Genomic DNA, 24471 nt, shown 5'->3' with positions numbered 1-24471 from the left:
AAATCATCTGCAATAACCAAAAAATATTTGCAACCAGTAACTGAAGATGTATTCATAGGACCACAAATATCAGCATGAATTAACTGGAGTACCTTAGATGCACGCCAAGATTCTCCATCCTTGAATGAAGACCGATGTTGCTTGCCAGCTTGACAGGCATCGCACACTCCTAACTGCTGAGTCTGAATATCAGGTAACCTTGACACAAGTCCCTCCCAAGATAGCTGAGAGAGATACTGAATGTTTAGATGCCCATATCTCTGATGCCACAGAGTGCACGAGCTGCTAGAGCCATTTCTGGAGAATCACCAGTGTCAAGAAGCCTGTATAGACCATGATCCTCTAGGCCAACAACAACCATAAGACGAGTTTCCCTATCAATAATGGAGCACTTGTGCGCATTGAACACTACATCAAGCTGAGGAGAGTTCCTCATAATCTCGCTGACGGACAACAAATTAATTTCCATACCAGGAACATAATACACATTCAGGAAAATGAGTGTGCGCCCATCGGACTAGATCTGAACTGTACCTCTGCCAACTACTGTGTACTCTTCACCTCCGCCGAATACCACAGAATCACTGAAAGATGAGAAGTTAGTAAACCAGTCACGCTTGTGAGAGAAATGACGTGATGCACCAGAGTCAATGTACTAGGCAGAAGACGGGGCATGATCTGAGGATCTCTTAGCCATAAAGGCGTAAAAGGCAAATTCCTTCTGCTCGGAATGTCTTGCAACATTTGCTGTCTGATGAGACCCTCCATGCTTCTTCTGTTCAGAAGCAATCCTTTGTTGGCAATCTTTCTTCATGTGGCCGAACTTGTGACAGTAATTACACTGCACATTTTTCTTCTTAGCAGGATCAGAAGACTGAGAAGAACCTTCTTGCTGAAAGGACTGAGAGGACTGATATTTGGCAACAAAAGCATTTTCTGAGGAGGCCGATGAAGCACCACTACCAAACTGCTGTTTCCAATGATCTTGTTGCAGGAGTTTGGTGCATAATGCGGGAAACTTCAGATCAACATTAGTGGAGGTAATGTTGAGTGTTTCTATGAAGTGCTCATAAGGTTTTGGTAGACTTTTCAGAGTGATGACTACCATATCTTCTTCCTCCATGGTCCGACCAATGGCTTCGAGCTGATCTCGAATGTCTTTAATCTTGTTAAGATGTTCCTGTAAAAACATGTTCGTTCATCATGATGGAGAACAACTAATTCTTTAGAAAGAAAGCTCTGCTCTTGTCGGATGTCTCATGCAGTTCCTTCAAATGTTGCCAGATTTCGGCAGCTGTCTTACTGGAAGGAATCTGTGGTAACTAATCATCAGTCACAGAGAGTTTGAGAAGCATAACAACCTCTCGATTTCGATCATCAAACTTATCTTGATCGGCACCAGCTGTACCAGGACTGAGCTCTTTTCCCAAAACGAGCTGGTCAAGATGCCTATATTAAAAAATGGTCAACATTCTCTGTTTCTAGATGTTATAATTGTTGCCATTAAAGCGCTGATTGCCTTCCAACATCAGATTGGTTAGCGAGGCCATCTGCACATTTCCCAAGACACAAAAAACAACAAAGGAGTCTGGCACAGATTTCAATGCAGATGCCGGCTGATCCGGACAAAATCTGATAGGTGCTGGAAACAAAATTCAAATCTGCTGACTCGAAAATCGAGGCATGGAAAACAATGCACCTAGAAAATTCTGACGACTACCCAGTTGAGATATCACAAAACCCACATCAAATCTGTAATCGGAAAAAATTTTCGACAAATGAAAAAAGTAAAATACCTTGGTCGAAAAAAACGAGCCACGAAAAAAATCACCACAATAATGGACGGATTCTCGAGCTGGAGCCACCGGAATTAGAATTTCTGCATAATCCCGCGAGCCCTAGTACCCAAACTCGCAGAGAAAACCCTCGTCCGATCCCTGCCATGCCGTCAGTTGACTGTTATTACCAGTACAACATCTCTGTCCTTCGTTCCGTTCAATAAACGTAATGGAAATGCGTGCAGTGGTCAAAGCCAAAAGAGATGCGGTCAAAAACCAGCGAAGATCCCAAACGCCGTTGCGGTCCCAAATGTCTCGTCCGTTGGTCGGGCAGGCTGTCGGTCAGTAGGGAACATGCGGGCCTCTTCTCCAATCAATTCAATGTCGAAATGGGTACTCAGATTCCCATTAGTTACAATACCTCGTTCATCCGCATCATATATTTTCTTAGCCCCATGCTAATTAGCCAAAAAAATACCCTACAGTCTTCCTAATATAGGAATGATAAGGAAGATGGTTGATGATCCGATAACCCAAAAGAGCTTGCTGGTCAACAAAAAGAAAAATCCTAGTTGGGCGACGTATCGGAATCCCCCATGGCTATCACGTATGAGGAGGTCTACTTATGCTTTTGTCATTGATAAATTGGATGGCCGAGAAGGGGTTTTGGACAGCGTAGGACGTAATGTTTACGACTGCGTGGCTACAGGATATGTTGGAGCTGACAAACACGTGCCAAGAGCTGTGTTCGTAGATCTGGAATTCGCTCTGCCTCTGAGCAGTACAAAAAACTATGGCTAAAAAAAATCGTGACGCCCAGTAAACAACCACGATTTTTTAGACTCCACGAAATTTTTCAAACAATTTTTTTTTTCTTGTTATATCCGAAAAAAATATAACCTAGCTCCGATACCATAAAACAGTGTGAAAACACGCATATGGATTTCAAGGAATGAATTAATTACAATGAGCAATGAAGCTCAAATAAATAATACAAATGTAGAAACAAGAAGTTTCTACCAGAAATAGAAACAACAAATTTCTACTAAGAAATAGAAACAACAAGATTCTACTAATAAACTACTAATAAGATCATAGACGATCTTATCTGAATAAAATACATAAATGAGCATTAAACTTTAAAATAGCATTATTCTAATAACACAACAACTTGCTGTAGCTTTAGGCCTTCTCAAATGATACATAAACAGTTCTAAACAACAGTGTTGCCTTCTTCATAAACTCGGCCTAGCTAACTGCACTTGCCAGCACCCAAACACATTCATATTTAGCCCTGTCTTCAACGATTACTAACCTTGTGGCTGTGGCTTCCAAACATACCTAAACAATGCCCTAGAACAACATTATCTACCACACTGTCACAGAGAATTCCACGCTGCTCTTTCTAGACTCCTTCACGCTGTTATAGGGCTCCTTTTTGTTGCGACTAGGTCTTCCTTAGATCTGCGGCTAGGGCTCCTTGACTGTGGATTTAGGCCTCCTCATGACAGTGGATAAGGGCTTCCTCCTTAGCTGTGTATTGAAACTCCTTCTTAGCTGTGTATTAGGGCTCCATTGACTGTGGCTTTAGGTCTTCTTTTGCTGCGGATTAGGGCCTTCATTGACTGCGTATTGAGCCTCCTCTTTGCTGTGGATTAAGCCTCCTTAGACTGCGGCTAGATCTCCCTTAAATTTGCGGCTTGATCTCTTCCTTCACTGCGGCTAGGGCACCTTGTCTTGCTGTGGCTAGGGCTTCACAAACTGCAGCTAGGACTATGGCTTCACTCTAGGACTGCGGCTAGATCCAAGGTCTCCCTCATGACCTCTATTTCCACCAAACCCAAACGAGTGGAGAGAGATCATGATAGAAGTGTCTCAAATGACTTGAGGTCACCTCTATTTATAATGCAATGTAGAGGTTGAGCTGGGGGGTAATTTGCTTGCTGGCAGACCTTGACAAATTGTGAATAACACAAATAAATTCATATCTCCATAAATACATGTCGGAATCGGATGATCTTTAGATCAATCCTACACCTCTCGGAGAGAGAATCCAAGAAAAATATCAACTACCATAAATAAGATGACCCACATGGAGTTTGGCCCTAGTTGCCAATTTTAACAAACTTTGAGTGACATTTTTGGAGGCATCTTAATGCTTTTTTGAAGGATTCGTTGGAGTGTTTTGGAAGCCATTATTTGTGCAACAATTGTGGAAACTTGTGCAAGAATTGTGGATCAAACCTTGAAGCAGCATTTGGAAGCATCATTGGAGCAATTTGTGGAAGACCTATTGTGGAGACTTGAGCTGATCTTGGATTGGACATTGAAGCAACTTTTTGAAGCATCTTGGAGTAGACTTCTTGGTGAAAATTTGGGAAATATCTTGAAGTGAATTTAGAGTAGTCTTGGAGACCTTCTTGATTAGTCTTGAGCACACCTTAGAGAGCCATCTAGAAGCTTTTATTGTAATAGACTTGAAGCATCCTTGGAGCATTGTTTTGAAGACATCATTATTGAATATTTGTTGAAGCAAATATTGTGAAGAACTTTGCAGATCTTGAAGCAACTTATTGAAGACATCCTGTTGGGAAGCATTGTTGAAGACCTGTTGAAGACACTTGTAGAAGTAGATCTTGGAGTCATTCTTGGAGACATCTTTCAGAACATTCTTGGAGCAGGGAGATGAGGGGGGACCGTCTTCAACGGGAGCACCACCACCACCACCACCCCCTATGGGAGGACCGTTTGCTCTAGTAGGGGGAGTTCTTGCTTCACTTTGGGGAGTCTCGAAGTACTTGACACTTCGGATCAGGGGGATTGTGCAGGGGCAACGAGTGTCAGTCCTTGTAGATAGTGGGGCCACCCACAATTTTATTGATGCCCAAATGGTGGAGAGGAGGGACATCCACACAGAAACATTTGAGGGGTTCTCAGTGTTGGTGCCAGGAGACAAGACAATGCAATGCACGAAGTATGTTCCTAGTTTGACGGTGACGATGGGGAACTACTCCATCATTGATCACTTCTTTGTAGTTGATGTTCCGGACACCAATGTGGTGATGGGTGTCCAGTGGCTATACTCATTGGGGAGGGTCACTACTGATTGGCAGAAGCTCGAGATGGAGTTTACAGGCCCAGATGGGAAGCTGGTAGTGCTGAGAGGGATGCACTCTTATCCACCCCAGACAGTTTCCGCTCATAGGATGGAGGCAGATCTATGACATGGGGACATAGAGTGGGCGGTGGAGCTTAGGATTTCAGAGACAGGGACTCCGACATGACCTGTACATCCAAACATATTAGCCTTGTTGGAGAGGCACCAGGGGGTTTTTGGAGAGATCCCTCCAGGCAGACCACCAGACCGTGGGTTCGAGCATACTATTGAGTTGGAGGAGGGGGTGCATGCAGTCATCACTACTCTGTATAGGCACCCCAAAGCCTATCCACATGATATAGAAAGGGTCATATAGGCGCTGCTGAGATTGGGGCACATCAGGCCTAGTTCGAGTCCCTTTGCTTCTTCCGTGGTGCTGGTGAAGAAGAAGGATGGGACACTCCGCATGTGCATTGACTACAGGGCCCTCAATAAGAAGACATTGAAGAACAGATACCCCATCCCACACATCGATGAGCTGATGGACGAGCTTAGAGGAGCGAGATACTTCTCTAAGATAGATCTGCGCTCGAGTTATCACTAGATCCAGGTGAGGGAGCAGGATATCCCCAAAGCTGCCTTTTGCTGCCATTATGAACACTTTGAGTTCTTGCTGATGCCCTTTGGGCTAACCAATGCTTCGGCTACATTCCAGTCTTGTATGAACCACATGTTTCGTGGGCAGTTGCGGCGCTTTGTCCTTGTCTTCTTTGACGACATACTCATTTATAACCGGACTTGGGAGGAGCACCTTCAGCACTTGGAGGTAGTACTTCGCATACTAGAGGAGAAACAACTGTATGCGTAGATGTCCAAATGTGAATTTGGATTGGTAGATATGTTGTACCTTGGTCATGTGATTGGGGGGGATGGAGTGAAGGTACACCAAGAGAAGATTAGGGCTATTCTAGATTGGCCAACACCCAGGAATGTGACCGAGCTGAGGGGATTCCTGGGCATTTGCATGTACTGTAGGAGGTTTGTGAGAGGATTCTCATAGCTAGTAGCACCCCTCACAGATTTGACAAAAAAGGGGGCTTTTGAGTGGACACAAGTGGCACAGGAGGCCTTTGTTTGCCTCAAGAGGGTCATGAGAAACTGTCTTGTTTTGGCTTTGCCAGATTTCACACGACCATTTGTGCTGGAGTGTGATGCTTCTGGTGAGGGAGTTGGGGCCATGTTGACACAGGGAGGCCATCCTATTGCATTTGAGAGCAGAAAACTGCTACCCCACGAGCGGTTGTACTCTGTCTATGACAAAGAGATGTTGGTCGTGATGCATGCGCTAGCCAAGTTCAGGTAGTATCTGGTGGGCAACCGGTTCAAGGTGAAGACTGACCACAATAGTCTTTGATTTTTCTTAGAGCAACAGTCATTGGAGGAGAGGCAGCAGAAGTGGGTGAGCAAAATCTAGGCCTATGACTTTGAGATTGAGTATGTCAAGGGCAAGCAGAACGTAGTGGCAGATGCACTCTCTCGGAGGCCCGCGACATTATCTTTGATGGATGTCACTCATGATTGGAAGGCTCAACTTTTGGTTGAGTATTCCAAGGATAGGTAGACTTGTGAGATACTGGATGGCACACATGGGGATGACAGGTTTAGGGTGATGGATGATGTGATATATTATAAGGACAAAATATACTTGGTACCCGGATCCCAACTCAAGGAGAAGATTATGCAGGCAGCTCATGATTCCCCTCTAGCAGGACACCCCGGGTTCCTCAAGACATATCGTGCCATCAGGGAGAGGTTCTCATGGTAGGGACTCAAAGGGGATGTATTGAGGCACGTACAAGAGTGTGTGGTCTGTCAGAAGAATAAGGTGGAGTTATCACATCCCGCAGGATTACTTCAGCTGCTCCCCATTCCGGAGAGGAAGTGGGAGAGTGTGTCCATGGACTTCATCACGGGGCTCCTGATTGTGCAGGGGCGGGATTGTATCTACGTTGTGGTCGACCGATTGACCAAGTTCGCTCATTTCTTTGCCATCTCATCGAGATCTTCAGCTTCTCAGGTGGCCGAGTTGTTCTTTAGAGAGGTATTTCGACTACATGGTCTCCCCAAGACCATCATTAGTGACAGGGATAACCGATTCATGGGGGTTTTCTGGCAGGAGTTGTTTTGGTTGGTGGGGACCGAGCTTACACCCAACACCAACTATCACCCATAGACTGATGGGTAGACCGAGATCGTGAACAAATGGCTAGAAGGGTACCTACGCAACTATGTGACGGGGCAACAAAGAGCGTGGGTGAGGTGGCTTCATCTGGGAGAGTTCTGCTACAACATCACTTATCACATGTCGATTGGTATGTCCCCTTTTCGAGCACTCTATGGATATGATGCACTTTCTTTTTCTGACATGATATTTGGAGATAGCAGGGCCCTAGGGGCAAAGGATTGGGTTCCAGGGCCGTCTTGGTCTTTTAGGTACAAAAATTTCATTTTTGACTCAAATAAATTTCTTTTTCCACTTTCTTTTCAAAGTCCAAATGGGGCTTGACTCTAGAACAATATTTTGACATATGACAAATATTCATTTGACTCAATAAACCCTAGAAGCATGAAGAACATGCTTGACCTAGATGACAAATCAATTTGAGCATGAAACCCATGCTTGAAAATAATATTTCTTTTTCTTCTTTTTGATCTTTTACATAAAATATATAATGACACAAGTACAATAGAAATTATGAAGACCAAACCTAATTACATTTTCTAACAATTTGTACCATGGATTAGAACTGTGGCATCCGTGGCTTCAACTTGCACAATTGGTGACACTTGTGATTTTTTCCAATGGGTTCCATATCACAAATTCTTCTTTTGGCAGCACAATTTTTTTGTATTAGTTATACAAAAACCCCTATTTCAGTTCTACATTATGGCTTCTTGTGCTCCTTGAGACTCAAAGGTCTACAAGGACTCCAGTATCATCTAGCTCTTGGCACATCAAATGTAAGAGTTGTTACCCACCACCTGTGGATGATATCCATAGGAGAAAAATTTTCTCCTAGATGGTCCTCAACCGATAGCCAACAAACCCTTATAGCCACCAAATAGCTTGATGTGCCACCATCTCCATCACCTGAGCCAGCCATTATGCTCCCTCGCCCATTTGTTATGATCATATGTTTGAAGGTGGGCTTTCCAACCCTGAAGGTATGGCCTTTCATTATGTAGTTGGGTATTTTGGCTTACTTATCATAGACACTTTTGGGCATGGATTAGTGGGGGGATTCAACGGAAAGAATGGGATGAAAGCAAGTCCCATCACCAACTCCGGCCTCTGGAGTTTTGGTGTTTGGAATCGATTTGCAAGTAGTCCCACCCATGTACTCTTGTCTTCTGTTTCCAACTTGGTGGTTAGCCTTGTATCCTAGTCTCGTGGGATCTCCTTTATTGGCTACTAGCTTTAGGAATGGCACTACATGGGAAATCCCGATTTGGTTGCGTGGTCCTGTTTCCCGACACCATATACATCACTCCCCTCTGCTCATTATAATCCCTTTCACCATATTTCCCATCCGGGTCCACATTTGTCCATTGGGTTCACAAGGAGTTAACCTCCCCCTCCCTTTGTCCACACTTTGGGTCGGGCTTGGAAGGATGCCCCGAAGGTTGATGTAACTAAAAAGAAAGTAAAAAGCATATTTTGGCCGCCCTCAACAGGAAATGTATCATAAGATGCAAAAGATGGTTGGGACATACAAATTTAGCACGTGGGAAAAAGCCAACATGAGCTCCACCCTCTATCATTATGGTCACCACCTTGGTTCCTAGGGCCCCTATATAAGCCCCTTGCATCACTAAGGAACCCATGATTGTTCCAACCCCTGGTAGGCGATGAACTACCAAACTTAAGGGTGTATTCACTGTTACATCATTCACATCATGCTCTCATCCCCTAGAGCCCTGAGCAGTAATATAAGAAAATCAATAAAAGACAAAAGACATATGAAAAAGGGTGGAAAAACAAAGGCCGAGATAACTCATGTACCACGATTGCTCCCTCCTACATTCATACACCCAAGTGTGGGCTTCCCTCATCATGGCTACCCTTGTACTGTGGCATGTGGCTTGGAGCCTTCCCCTGATGTCCCACTCCATTCCATCATTATATCACATGACACTTGCCACTTAAGGGATGTACCATGGACCTGTCACTCCCTTAGAGGTTGAAACCACTTAATAGGGTCCTTGATTAACCTCCTTGAACTTGGAGACACTTGTACGTTCTAAAGCCCATTATGGAAGGGCATGCCACTGTGAAGTGTCCACTTGGTTCCATGATTTGTAAGCTCATTTACTCAATTGCACTGATGATTTGTTGTATTGGAAGGTGAGGAGATGCATTGGATCTTATACAGGATTGCAGGTGGGTCTTCGTCTTGGGGTTTGGTCTCCCTATACGGGGTCCAAGCCCTCTAGAGGGTCATATTGGCATTTGTAGGGTGAGCGTAGAGAGCCATGGGCCTCCACTATAGCAAAGAGCAGATAGCCACATCATGGGATCCTTCAGCTCCACTCAATGCTCGCTCGTGTTCCATTTATTTGACGATGATGATGTACTTGGACCACCTTGCCTAGCCGGCTACACACTTGCACCACACACTTGGCAGTTGTTCCAGGGCCCAGATGAGGATGTGTCTCACCATGGGAGACAAAGGGAGGGCTTGCATCATTGTTCCAACCCTTACAGATGGGATACAGGCTTGTTCGATCCACTTGGAGACCCATGAGGATGTTTTTGTGCCCCCACAGCCACTTGGGAGCACCACAGGTCATTTGCTTGGAGATCAAGGGGCCACCTCCTTCATCACTATTTTTGGAGCCCTTCCATCCATTTTGGCACATGTTGGACTTCACTAGGCCTTCCAACGACCCTCCTAGCTATTGTATTATCATTTCGACCCTCCTGAGAGGCTTATTTTTCATGTTATGGAGCTATTTGGTGGGCTTGTCACCAATTAGGGTGTTATTTTGCACATTAGAGACACTTTTAGGGGTTTGTTAGGCTAATTAGACCCATTGAACTATTAGAGGCTCATATAAATACAAGTGAGGCCTCATTTGTAACTCATCATCACTTGGATTTGGATCATTGTTTCTTCTGGAATTTCACTATAGCTATTGAAGGACGAATTGGAGATTCTTTAATGCATTTTGATGTTTGGGTTAATGCTATTCTATTTTGGAGCTTCTCTCTTGCAAATGTGATGGATGGATATACTTTTTCTGCCATGTAAGTTTCTCTTTTATGCGAAATTTTCATTATATGTTTAATGTATGGAATACTGCATCATGATGTTGCTTGTGCTCTAAATTATGTGAAAATCTTGAATCACTTTGGTAGTCTTGATCTATTGTATGCGTTGTTCATTAGGCAAGAAAAAACAAATGTTCTTAGGGGCTATCTTTGAAAACCTAACACTAAAACTCTATTATTTGATAGGTCGAAGTATAAATCCTTGTTGTTGCTGGGTAGCTGCTTCATTAGGGCATGCGAGCAATTAGGCTCCTTGATAGAACACAACCCTAAATTGATCTCATTCTTGACTCCATTCTCCCAATAGACTAGGCACTGGTCCTGTTAGCCCCTGAGGTGCAGTGCCAAACAGATCCAAAACACTCTCTGAGTCTTTGAAAATCGTTTAAAAGATCGAAATAATCGCAAGAGAAAAACCTTTAGACAGGCGAAAAAACACTATCGGGAGGCAAAAACACAAGGAAGCAGTAAAAAATAGAGCAACGGAGGCTTGAGAAATGAATGCACAGTAGCCGTCAGATTTGGCCGATCAACGGTCCAGATCCAGTCGGTGGATCGCAATCGGCGGTGGCAACTGGCGGATATCGGCGCAGACTGTGTGGAACTTGCGATGGCGATCGGCCGAGTCAACTAGGACCGTCGATCAAGCGCGCAGATCGACGACCCACGTTGCATCACAAGATTGCTATTGGAGAACACAACGGAGCGCTCACCATGGGCCCGGGGCATGAGCGATATGTAATTGCGACCAATCGCATCGGCGGATCGCAGTTTGGGAAACATTATGGAGCGGGGCCTTTATACATGTATATCTGCGATCCGATGAACTGGACCCGACAGTTATATAAATATTATTGCAGAGACTTCAGATCCGCCAAAAGGCATTTGTTAATGTATTTTTGCATATTTTGTTATTTAACAAAATATAACGGGACAACGCTGATGCGCTAAAACCCAGACCTGAAGGGGTTCGGGAATGAAAATATATAATATTTTTAGATCCGCCAGAGCCATTTTTTCAGAATTTCTAGTGTTTTTAACGTATTTCAAAATACTAAAGGAAACCTTGGAGCAGGGGCAAAGCGACTTGCGATATGCTATAAGACCCAGACTAGAAAGGGTTCGTGAAGGGAGATATATAAAATTTGAAGTCCGTCATGAGCCATTTTTAATGTATTTCCAATGTTTTGATGTTATTTAACAAAATATAAAGGGACAGGCCATTTGCGACAGGCAACAGCGATTGGGAACGAACCCGATAGCTCTGTTCATATTTTTAACAGTCAACAGGTGAACTGAAATAACAGAAAGCGGCCATTTAAAGGATTTCAAAGGCCCGATGCACTCATCCAGACATAGGCCGGGAGACAGAGGCTGGAGGGATAAAAAGCCACAACATGACGCAGCCAAAACCAACAAATGATCATGGAGCATCGGTTGCACGAGCGAGCTCCCTGACAGCGCAGCAAATTACCAGAATGCGGTTACTCTGCTGTTAGAAAAGAAACCTCCGAGCTCATGCGTGTTGAGTCATGGCATCAAGTTGTTGAAAAGATAGAGAGGATAGATTAAGACACTCCGAGCCTTTGAGAGCTCAGGAGAATTGTAAAAGAGCCTATAAATGGTTGAAAGTTAGAAGTATGAAGGGTTCAACTTTTGGAGACTGTGGAGACTCTGCTCCTCTAAGCTTCTCATCTTCATTCCAGCAATATAAGCTTCTTTTGCTATTACATGTTCAATTCCCATTTTCTCTTTTGTTCTAAGCTTGCACTTGAATAGGTTATTCATGTTTTCTTCTGTGTCTAATGCCAAATAACTGTCATCTTATCTCTGCGTTGATAAATTAGATTTGCAAGCTTCATTTACTTCCTGTAGCTAGCCATTCATATATGTTTATGTATGCATCTGCCAGTACAGTCAGTATTCTCCATCTATCCATTGAATCTATAAACTATTGAGCATTAGTGGTCTAAAGCCTTGTAACGCTGAGGGTGTTCATGCATGTCTTGAGTGAAAACAGAGTTGAAACAGTTATCTGACTTGATCCAAACCATCATCCATTTCAATAGTTCAGAGAACAATATTGAAGATTTATGTTACCAGGCATCTCCGAGCTACAACCTAGGAGAGTTTCCTGGAGTGCTAACATAATTAGCACCGCTGCCGAGGAGAGGGGATTGAAGCTCAGCTTCCCTGGGAGACGACACAGATCCAACTTTGATGATAGACAAAGTCTGGGCATTTTTTTGGTTGTAATCATCTATCTGGTGACTCTACTGAAGGACGAACCTCTTGGCGACTCCACTTCATAGTTCTGGCTCAGTTTGTAAGGCACACTTGGAGAAATCCTCAGAAGCCACAAGCTGACCCAGTGCCTGACCCTGAAAAAGTCATCAAAGAAAGAAAAGAATTGCAGAAAGGAGCATCAGGTTCAAGGAAATCTAAACAATATTCTATATCTTTTCAAGAAAATCCTGTAATAGAACAAGTGCATGTTGAGAGTATAGCATCTAATACTAGTAGTGAAGAAAAAATCTTAGAGATTCATAAAGTTCCTTATTCTTTAGGTTCTCCTTTTGTTGCAAGCCCAAATGAAACCTCTCCTCCTATCCATCATACTCCTTTAGTCCTATCAGTCACTCCTCAACCCTCTGTCATTCAGACTTCCAGTACCCTTATAGCCACCACAGCTATGGCAGGTCCACACCCTACCAAAATGGAAAGAATCATAGCTGCTAGGTATGGACCTCTAGTACTGCACACTCCTTTGAATGCCATGTCTACTGGAGAATATCAGAAGTATAGGCCTAAGTTCACTGGGATTGAAGGTGTTATAGCTGAAGAACATCTTGAATCATTCTATAGCTATGCTGATAACCTGGACATTAGTGAAGATGATGTGTGGATGAGAGTCTTTGTCCAAAGCCTAGATGAAGAGGCTAGGAAATGATTCAGAGAACTAGCCCCAAGGTCTATAGCAGATATTGAGGCTTTAGATGATGCATTCCTAAAGCATTGGGGGGATAAGAAGGATCTACTCTACTACCACACCGAGTTTGGGAACTTAAAGAGGGAAAATGGTGAGTTGTTGTCTGATTTCAATAAGAGATTTAACTGCATGTACAACAAAATACCAGCTGAAGTAAAACCCACCACTACCTCTGCTAAAATCACCTATGCCAGTGCTTTTGATTTTGACTTCTGTTTACTGTTGAGGGAGAGACGATGTGCTACCTTGGCTGATATGCAAGATGCAGCCTTGGAAGTAGAATCAAACATCATTGCTGCAGAGAAGCTCAAGGGGAATGTTGATAGAAGGAGACAGAGGGGCGAATCTTCATCATCTTCAGATCCCAAGATAGATAAAATGACCAAGATGATAGAGACATTAGCCTCTGAAATCTCCAAATTAAAGGTTGAGCTGCACCCTGAGAAAGGAAGAATTCCTAATACTTTTGCTCCTAGAAATCCAAATCCATATAGAAGAGCTAATGAGCAGTTGCAGATTTTGCAAAGAAGCAAAGATGCCAATGAAGACCAAAGGGTGAAGACCCCTTTCCAGAATGTAGTCATGGAAGAAGAACAGTTTGAAGAAGATGATGAGATCCATTGTCCGGAAGACAAAGGCAGTGCCTCCTTTTTGACCTCAGCTGCTTATTAAAAGTCATTATTCGATGACCATATCAACCAAGAATGGGATGGTGAAGCTGTTCTGCAAATTGAAGATCAACACAGATATAATCTGAGGTCGAAGATGAATAATGCCAAGGAAACTCCTGTTCAAAGAGTTGCTGTCCCTGCAGTACAACAAGCTAATAAGCAGAAGTGACCAGCAGTTGATCCCATCATCCTCAAAGCTCCAGCTCACGAGGTAAGAGGCCTTGACAAGTCTCCTTCTCCTTTCAGTTTTCAATCAGAAATTCAGAAGCTAAGAATACCTATACCTCTGATTGAACTAGTGAAGAATGAGTCCTTCAAAAGATCCATCCTCGAGGCCCTTGAGCCTAAAGCCATCCAAGCCTCCACTGACTATGTAAATCTGCAAGATGACAAACCAGCTGTTATTCTCAGCCTAATGATTGAAAATTGTGAAGACAACTCCCCATCATTCTATGTCTCACTAACTATTCATGACAAAATCCTTCACAACTGCCTTCTGGACACTGGAGCCAGCCATAATCTAATGCCCAAGGCTGTCATGGATGAATTGGGTCTTGACATTACCAAGCCTTATCATGACCTGTTTTCTTTTGACTCTAGAAAAGTGAAATGTTTGGGATTAATCAAGGACCTAGCCATCACTTTGTCTCAGCTGCCCATGAAGAGCATGATGATGGATATTGTGGTAGCAGATGTACCCCCCAAGTTTGGCATGTTGCTCTCCAGAGGAACAAGAGATTAGGTGGAACATTGCAAAATGATCTGTCCTATGCTACAGTCCCAGTTTTTGGAGGTGGAAGTAGAAGATTATACAGAGAGGCTCAGTTGGCTTATATTATCAGTGATGAAAGGAATCCCACTAATCATCCCATCTATGCTGTCGACACTGATTTTGGAGCTTGTATTCTTCAGATTGAAGAATCCCAGTTGGCCTCCACGCAGCTTAAGAAACCATTTTTCCAGATCACAGAGGAAGAAGGCCCACAAATTTGGGACATGTTCTTTGATAGAGCTTGCTCTAAGGAAGCTGCAGGGGCAGGTGTAGTCCTTGTGTCCCCCACATAGGAATGCATTCATTTATTTTTCAAATTAACTTTTCAGGTCACAAATAACATAGCAGGGTACGAAGCCTTGATATTGGGCTTAAACGCTGCTAAAGAAATGGGCATCAAAGATCTGAAAGTGTTTGGAGACACAGACCTTATCATTCAGCAAGTGAACAAAACTTTCTAAGAAAAGCATCCAAGGCTGAAAGCATACAGAGATGAGGTGCAATATAGACCATCTCTGCCTGACAATGTCAAATACTGGAAAGTTTTTGAAGATGATGATGAAAATAATAGGCTTTTACAAGTCTTTGATGAATTTGTTGAAATGCACATTGACCAAGAAAACGAAGCCAATGAAGAGAATAACATGGTAAGGAGATTGAACAACCTGGTTGAATTACAGCAGATCAGAGAGCAGTTGGTTGAGAAGTCAAAATTTCATCAGAAGAAAATCAAAGAAACCTTTGACAGGAAGGCAAAAGTGGACAATTTCCAAGTTGGTGACTGGGTTCTCAAATGGGATGCACTGAAGGAAAAGAAAGGTAATCATGGTAAGTTTGACTCCTTATGGACAGGTCCATTTGTCATCGCTCAAATTCAGCAGAACAATACCTTTATTCTGCACGGTCTGGAAGGAGAAGATGTTTTTGGTGGCCCAGTCAATGGGATGTTCTTGAAACTTTATTTCATTTAAGGCTTTAAAGCCTTGATATTGTAAATATGTTTTTCAGTTTTTATTTTCTATGCAAAATAAACTGCATGTCCAATGGAACACTAGAAGATAGATTTGATTTTAGTTTTATAGGAAAGGCATCAGCTGTGATTGTTGAAACCTCACAGGGAGGCTTTCATCCCCAGGAGTCAATGTTAGCCCCTGAGGTGCAGTGCCAAACAAATCCAAAACACTCTCTGAGTCTTTGAAAATCGTTTAAAAGATCGAAATAATCGCAAGAGAAAAACCTTCAGACAAGCAGAAAAACACTATCAGGAGGCAAAAACCCAAGGAAGTAGTAAAAAATAGAGCAGCGGAGGCTTGAGAAATGAATGTACAACAGCCGTCAGATTTGGCCGATCAACGGTCCAGATCCAGTCGGCGGATCACAATCGGCGGTGGCAACCGGCAGATATCGGCGCATACTGTGTGGAACTTGCGATGGCGATCGGCCAAGTCAACTAGGACCGTCGATCAAGCGCGTAGATCGACGGCCCACGTTGCATCACAGGATCGCTATCGGAGAACACAACAGAGCGCTCACCATGGGCCTGGGGCATGAGCGATATGCGATTGCGACCAATCGCATCGATAGATTGCAATCGGGGAAACATTATGGAGCGGGGCCTTTATACATATATATCTGCGATCCGATGAATTGGACCCGATGGTTATATAAATATTATTGCAAAGATTTTCAGATCCGCCAAAAGGCATTTGTTAATGTATTTTTGCATATTTTGTTATTTAACAAAATATAAAGGGACAACGCCGATGCGATAAAACCCGGCCCCGAAGGGGTTCGGGAATGAAAATATATAATATTTTCAGATCTACCAGAGCCATTTTTTCAGAATTTCTAGTGTTTTTAATGTATTTCAAAATATGAAAGGAAACCTTGGAGTAGGACCAAAGCGACTTGCGATATGCGATAAGACCTGGACCCGAAAGGGTTCGTGAAGGGAAATATATAATATTTTGAAGTCCGTCATGAGCCAATTTTAAGGTATTCCCAATGTTTTGATGTTATTTAACAAAATATAAAGGGACAGGCCATTTGTGACAGACGACAACGATTGGGAACGGACCCGATAACTTTGTTCATATTTTTAGCGGTCAACAGGTGAACTGAAATAAAAAAAAGCGGCCATTTAAAGGATTTCAAAGGCCCGATGCACTCATCCAGACAGAGGCTGGAGGGATAAAAAGCCACAACATGACGCAGCCAAAACCAACAAATGATCATGGAGCATCGGTTGCACAAGCGAGCTCCCTGACAGGGCAACAAATTACCATAATGCGGTTACTCTGCTGTTAGAAAAGAAACCTCTGAGCTCATGCGTGTCGAATCATGGCGTCAAGTTGTTGAAAAGACAGAGAGGATAGATTAAGACACTCCGAGCCTTTGAGAGCTCAGGAGCATTGTAAAAAAGCCTATAAATGGTTGAAAGTTAGAAGTATGAAGGGTTCAACTTTTGGAGTCTGTGGAGACTCTGCTCCTCTAAGCTTCTCATCTTCATTCCAACAATATAAGCTTCTTTTGCTGTTACATGTTCAATTCTCATTTTCTCTTTTGTTCTAAGCTTGCACTTGAATAGGTTATTCATGTTTTCTTCTATGTCTAATGATAGATAACTGTCATCTTATCTCTGCGTTGATAAATTAGATTTGCAAGCTTCATTTACTTCCTGTAGCTAGCCATTCATATATATTTATGTATGCATCTGCCGGTACATTCAGTATTCTCCATCTATCCATTGAATCCATAAACTATTGAGCATTAGTGGTCTAAAGCCTTGTAAAGTTGAGGGTGTTCATGCATGTCTTGAGTGAAAACAGAGTTGAAACAATCATCTAACTTGATCCAGATTCCAAACCATCATCCATTCCAATAGTTTAGAGAACAATTGAAGATTTATATGTTACCAGGCATCTCCTAGCTACAACCTAGTAGAGTTTCTTGGAGTGCTAACAGGTCCTAGATCCTTGGTGATTACCTTGACTTAACGAAATATCATTCTTTCACCTCTTTTCTTCCTCTTTTCTTCGTCCCTCAAGGATAAGGATATTTTCTAGGGCTTGGTGCGAAATTTTAGAGAGGATGAATTTTAGGATTCCGTTCAAACAAGTTTTTTCATTTATGTCTCCTCTAGGCATCCTATAGTTTTGAACGAATTTTGATGGTGGAATTTCAAATCAATTGATGCCCTAGCTATCACACCAAGAGGGAACCCTTGAAGCTCCTTTGACTTGGGGATTTCTTGAAGGTTTGCACTTTGTAGTTCATCATTCAAAAACTTTTCTCTTAATTATAAATGATCATTGGATGAGCCTTTACCACGGTATATCAATAAACTCTTAGCCTCTTATAGTGTTTCTCACAAGGGGTTTTTTGTGGAAAGTGACCCTAGCGTGTCCCAAAGCTCACACTTTAATTAAATCTTTTCATTGAATGAGCCATCCTTGCCTCACTTTGAACCCTAGTATAAACACATCAATCACAAGCGAGAGATTTTGGAAGTTTTGATTTTAGGCATTCATCACTTTTGAATATTCCTAAACTTGAGGTCATCCTTTCCTCAAGCCTTTCTTGGAGATCCCTTCTTTTGCTTCTAAAACAAGAAACCTACTATCTGACACTCTCCTTTGAATGGGCATTGGAAATCACATTGTGCATCGTTATTGACCTCATCATTATAGTGATTTCCTTCTACTGGGATACCTCCCATCAGTGAAAGTCCATAAAGAGCAAGGGACATTGACTGAGGTGACAGTGGGTCCTGTCCCATTGTTGCCACTTGATCTAGTAGTAGTCTCCTTGGAAACCCCTGCTAAATTAAGCAGTAACAAGAGTAACTAATTCAATGGAGCTAGATCCCGATGGGACACCTTGCTATATAAAGATGACTACAAAATGAGTTTCAAGATAAAGTGATCCAGACATGATGACCATGTTCAAAAAACTGATGAACATATAAAAAAAGACCCTGCAACAAACCCTACATCAACATCAACAACCTCAAGTGCATATTATTCCCATCGTGCACAATCCTTCAAGTTGGATGTAAAATCCCCTCTTTCTAGACAAGTAAGTCAACAAATATACCCAAAACAAAATATTACAACAAATAAATTCAACCAATATAACAAATTTGTTTATTAATACCACTGTAAAATCCCTTCTTGCTAAACAAATGTAATGTCCTCGATTGCTTAGGAGAAAGAAGACTGGTTCAGCTAGCCTAAAAAGTTCCTGTAGGCTAAGGCGAGGAATTTTTTTAATAAGGGAACATGATTCGCCTAGGAAAACTTTATAATTGGGGGTGAAAAGGGGGTGTTGACCACTCCATGTCAACTACCCCATAGCTGTACATTTTTTCGCGCATAGATTTCCATCATGTCCGAGCATTCAGATGATCCACATATTCATCATTATCAGCTATATGTACACTGGAGTTTTGTAAACCCATTTTGCATTTTGTAATATAAATGATCCTAGTAAGACAAATGTATGTAACAACCTAGGTAAATTTATTTTTCTGATGATGATTTCTATCCTAGGAGGTTTTTAGTCTCACCGATTCATGTGTGTTTCTAAACACGGATGATTGACAAAGTTTTTCCCTCCTGCCTCACCCCAAAGCTAGGGTGGATTTTGTCGTCAGGATTTTAAATGAGTCCTAGTGTTATTTATCAAGTCTTTGTAAAAGTGATTTGAGAATAATTCTAACTATTTGGTTAGATTATTTTATTACAAGTCACTTAGTCTACTAGATCATATTTTGTTGCATAAATGGGTAATTATTGAGGGTCTATAACGAACGGTTGTTCCTCCTTCATGGGTTAGAATTGTAATATTTCATGTAAAAAATAGTTAGTGCATGGTCCCTCATAGTTAAACACCATGGTTAAATATTAGAGAGTTGGAAAAATTAATAATCTCCTCATGAGTCAATTAATTAAAATTTCTGTCTAAAATAAATTAAAATGCTAAAGCCAGAAATTTAATTAATTTAGCTCCTAGGAAAAATTAAATTATCCAATATTTAAAATTCGTGGGTTTTAAAGTTTCTAATTTTTGGAGGTCCCTAGCCAAGGGAATATTGAAAATTTCAAGATATTTTGAACCCTTGGGACATAGTAGTTAAGTCAAAGTCAACTTTTTGCGGCAATTAATTCAAAATAATAATTTTTGAGTTAATTAAAAAAAAATTAAAAATGAAATTTGAATTTCCTCAAAAAACAACTTTATTTCAATAGTGATGATCAAAAAATCATTTGATTTTCATCAACGTTGAGATTGTTTTGACAGTGATCAAGCCAACTAGCTGTTGGAGAATTTTTCTTTAAATGAGAGGCCTCTCTCCATTATTTCATCCGATTTCTGAATCGTGTACTTGCTCTAAAAAAGCTCTTGTAACTTTTTTCCAGTTAATAAAATGAAAAGACTATGGGGTTTCAGATCGTGGTGTTCCTCTTTCAGATTTATGTGGTAATATTGTTCTTAATACTTCGCTGCTTTTATTTGCATTTGCTGGTTAATAGCCTTTGAGGATTGATCTGTGTACATTGGGCGAGGGCCTCGGGCTGAAGGACTGGGCGAGGGCGTTTGTTTGAACGACCAAACGAAGGAAACGTGCGACACAAAAGTCATCTTGTGAAAATGACTAAGTGTTGGGTGGTGGAAAGTTTATATGTGGGGCGGTCCTGCACATGGGCGCCCACGCCATGGGTCGACGCGAAGTTGGGGTGAGTTGGACGAAACGGTGGGTCGGCTGGGTGAGTCGACGCCCCGAACGATGGACCAACTACCATATAAGTAAAGCGTTGGAATTGTGGCAAAAATCATTCAAGGAAGTTTCCAAGTGTTCATGTGAGTTGGAAGGCGAGGTAACTTGGAAAAGACTGAAATTTGGCAAAGTGTAGGCGGACTCTTGGGCCGAAACACTGAGTGGGGCAAACGCAGAAAATGGAGCCGCAGGTTGTGTGAAGGCGTGCGAGGGCATCTGGCCGAACGACCGTGCGAAGGCGTGCGAGGGCGTCAGGTTGAACAACTGGGCGAGGGCGTTTGTTTGAATGACTGGGCGAGGTCGTGCGAAGGCGTTCGGGAGAGGGCGCCGGGCCGAACGATCGAATGGGTGAACGTTCGGGCGAAGTCGTTCGAGGATGTTTGGGCGAAGTCGTTCGAAGGCGTTCGGGTCAAACGAGCGAACGGGCGAGGGCGTCGGGTTGAACGACTGAACGGGCGAGGGCGTGTGAGGGCGTCTGCCTGAACGAGTTGAGGGTGTTCGGCTGAACAAGCCGAGGGTGAACGATGTGCTGAACAGTGCGACGGTGAACGAGGTGCGACGGGCGGAAGTATCCTTGGGCACTCCGAACAGTGGTTCGGGTAGTGCAAACGGTGTAGGCCGACTTGCACGATTTGGCAGATATTGTACCAAGGAAACTTGGGGTTTCCTGCAAAGACTGTAAAACTGAATATTTATGAAGTATTGGTATTATCGGACAGACTCATATTTTAGGGAGTTGCCTCTCCCGGTTAATTATCCGTTGTGCATATATGTGTAAAAGATAATAATGATGAATGATGTATGAATGTTCCCGTTGTGCTAATGAAAGTATACTTAGGAAAGTTAAAAAATAAACTAAGTATAGAAAGTAGGCGTTCACTCGGACATGAGTTGGTAACAGAGCCTTCCACATTCTGCGGAACTCTAGTGATACGGGTGGTTCAGTGGAACCGAATTGGCAGAAAGAGTTGATCCCACTGTCACTTCGTGACAGTTGGTATCAGAGCTTGATTCAGTCGAACCAGGCTCACGAAAGGAATCTGAAGGGTGATTCAGATTGACAGTTATGGTCTACACAAGATTGCAAAGAAGGCTGATGGCAGAGATGGCGGAGGAACCTCATGTTGTGATAGGTGAATCTAGTCATAATGCGGGAGAAGCTTTCCTGAACAGGGTATTGGAACAAATGGAGGAATTGGGTTCTGATTGGGCTTCGATGAAGGCTGAGAACATGCAAGTTTGTGAAGGATATGCGAAGATGAAAGAAGAACTTGAAGAACTCAAGGACCGATACAAGTATACGGAATGGAAGTATACACAAACGGAAGAGGAGGCCAAGAAGATTGGTGAAGCAAGAGATCAAGGTTTGGCTAAAATCTTGATATTGCAGCAAGCTCTTGACGAAGCTCGAGATGAGATCGCGGTTTTGAAGAAGGTTGTGAGGCACAACTCAGGTGGAGGAGTGACTCATGTCAAAATCAAAGAGCTAGATTCTTATGATGGTACAAGGAGTGCAAAGACTCTTAGCAACTTTCTATGGGACATGGACCAGTACTTGGAGCACTTGGGATTATCCGACGAAGAAACCAAAGTGAAGGTAGTTGCTCAATTCTTGACGAAGGATGTTAAGATGTGGTGGCGATGAAGGATGGACCAAATTGCCAATGCCAATGTTGGGGACATAACTTCGTGGGATGAACTGAAAAAGGCTTTGCAACCCCACTTCAGTCCACAGGATGAAACATGGGATGCAAGGGTGAAGATAAAGTATATAAAGCAAACGGGAAGTCTGTAGGCATACCAGCGAGAGTTCGCAAGTGTAGTTTTGGAACTTCCAGACATGGCGGAAAGGGACAAGGTGTTCAACTTTATCATAGGTCTGAAACCTTGGGCGCGGAATGAAGTGAAGAGACAAAAGATTAAGACACTTGAGGAGGCTTTTGCTGTTGTGGATCATTTGGTAGAACACTTTGATGAAGGTTCTGATGAGAAAAAGAAGAAGTATGACAAACCGAAAGAGAAGACTACGAAAGAGGAGACTTCGAGATCGAATGACAAGTCGAAGATGAAGAAACCGTTGAAGTGTTGGATATGTGAGGAACCACATACGGTGAAGAATTGTCCTTCTAGACCAAAGGTGGCTGCCATGGCACAGTCCAATGCGAAGAAAGAAGAAACTTCTGTAGGGGTTATGCAAATATTGGGTGCTGCAGTGGCCATGGAAGCAGTCTCTAGGAGAGATCCTGAGAGGAACAGATTGGAGTATGTTGAAATGAAAGTTGGGAGTGTGGATGTGCTTACTATGGTGGATAGTGGAGCAACTCACAACTTTATGAGTGAGGATATTGCGAGAAGGATTGGGCTGAAGTTTGTACCGGTGCAGGCACAAATGAAGACAATGAATTCTCCTCTAGACTTCTGTGATTGGTGTAGCTGAAAAGGTGGATGTGACACTTGGTGAATGGACAGGGAAAGTCGATTTCACTGTGGTGCGGATAGATGACTATGAAGCTGTACTGGGTATAGAATTCATGAAGGAATTCGATGCGATGATTGTTCCCCATATGAGGAAATTGTACATTTACGACGGACGAGAGGATGTACCCATTGGTGTACCGATCGTGGGAGTAACTAAGGCCGAGCGTAAGCTGACAACGATGAGTATGGAGGATGGAAAGAAAGATGAAGAGATCTGTAAGCGTTTGTCTATTGCAGAGACAAAACTTATGGAGCAGTCACAGGTTATCAGGGCATTGTCAGATAGCATCTTGGATCTATCTAGGAGGCTGGAGGCAGTGGAGGATGACGATGACGAAGAGTATGTGAGGCCGAATGTTCAGGTAGAAGATTGGGAGGCATACTTGCAGAGAATGGAAGTGGAGGATCCAGATAGGTGGATTGAGTTGATATGTGAGGGAGAGCCTTCAGGCTTTGCTCCCTCCTCATCATCTTAGACTATCATGGAGCATGAGGCTCATTGTTAGCTGCTCATGGCAGTGAGTCTCTAAACACTTTGAGCAGACATTAGGGGTGAGATGACACAGGTTGATAGATAGCATGCAGTGGACAGTCATGACGCTGTGGGGCATAGAGCCAACTCGTGTCTGAGGGTTAATAGCCACAGATTTATGAGTTTTTAGAATATTATTTTGATTTGATAGAAGTAGCAGGTATCTCTATTTCTTGAGGATTTTATGATCATTTCTAAATCTAATAATCTAACAATCAGATCTAAGTGTGCAGAAGTTATCATTCAAGATTTGGGCGTTTGGGGAAGTCCTCAACTGGACCAACTGACTCTTAGTTTGCAGAATCTAAAAGAGGCCACTGTTTTTTAATTTTTGAAGTCATTTTATAGAATATCTTACTTACAGGGTTTTTCTTGGGCTTGTGCCTCTTTAAAATTTCAAATTTAATTTTAAATATTGTGCAAAATTTGTATAAATATGGATAATAGAGGGCTTTGATCTGTAGATCTGCTAGATTTGTAGAGTATTATTGTAGATTTGTAAATAGAAAATTTTTAATTCATTGGGGTTTTGGGTATTTCATATTTTTGTATATACATGTTTTGGGGTTTTCTGTCTTTTATTTATGCAGGAAAAAATCTGAAAATTGCAGGTGATTTTTGTGGATTCTGGAGAGATATATGAGCCCTAGAGGGCATCTCCATTTTGTTTGCAGGTTGAGGAAAAATTTCAGAAGGATCGTGGACAAATTTTTTTAGGGCCTTGATGCCTAACATTAGCCATTGCCAACCTCATTCTCGGCCTCTATCATTCCACCCTTAGGCCTCTCATCTTTGCAGCCTTCTTCACCATAATTTTCTCACTAAATTTTTCCTAAAATTTCCCAAAAATTTTAACAAAATTTTTCTCAAAATTTTCCGAGTTTGGCATTTGGAATTGGAGGATTTCTAGTGATTCGAGCAGCATACCTCCAAGTGTCTTCAAGCCCCTAAGGGTTGACTGGTGCACACCCTGTAACCTTTTCTCATTCCATTTTGAAAATAAGGTTAATACTGGCATAGATTTGCAATTAGTTGGAGTTTCA

General features: G+C 42.5%; 1 protein-coding gene across 2 annotated transcripts in view; it reads left to right on the top strand.

Annotated features, from left to right (window-relative positions):
* The window catches only part of LOC149263519 (ATP synthase subunit B), a 372029-nt gene that overhangs the window by 9226 nt on the left and 338332 nt on the right, over positions 1-24471 (top strand). The gene's annotated exons all lie outside the window — the stretch shown is intronic.

Source organism: Pinus tabuliformis, chromosome 6, assembly GCF_031772625.1.
Source record: "Pinus tabuliformis cultivar Carrire ecotype Pingquan chromosome 6, CPIR1, whole genome shotgun sequence".
Taxonomy (NCBI): Eukaryota; Viridiplantae; Streptophyta; class Pinopsida; order Pinales; family Pinaceae; genus Pinus; species Pinus tabuliformis.
This window is presented reverse-complemented; position numbering and strand designations above follow the sequence as displayed.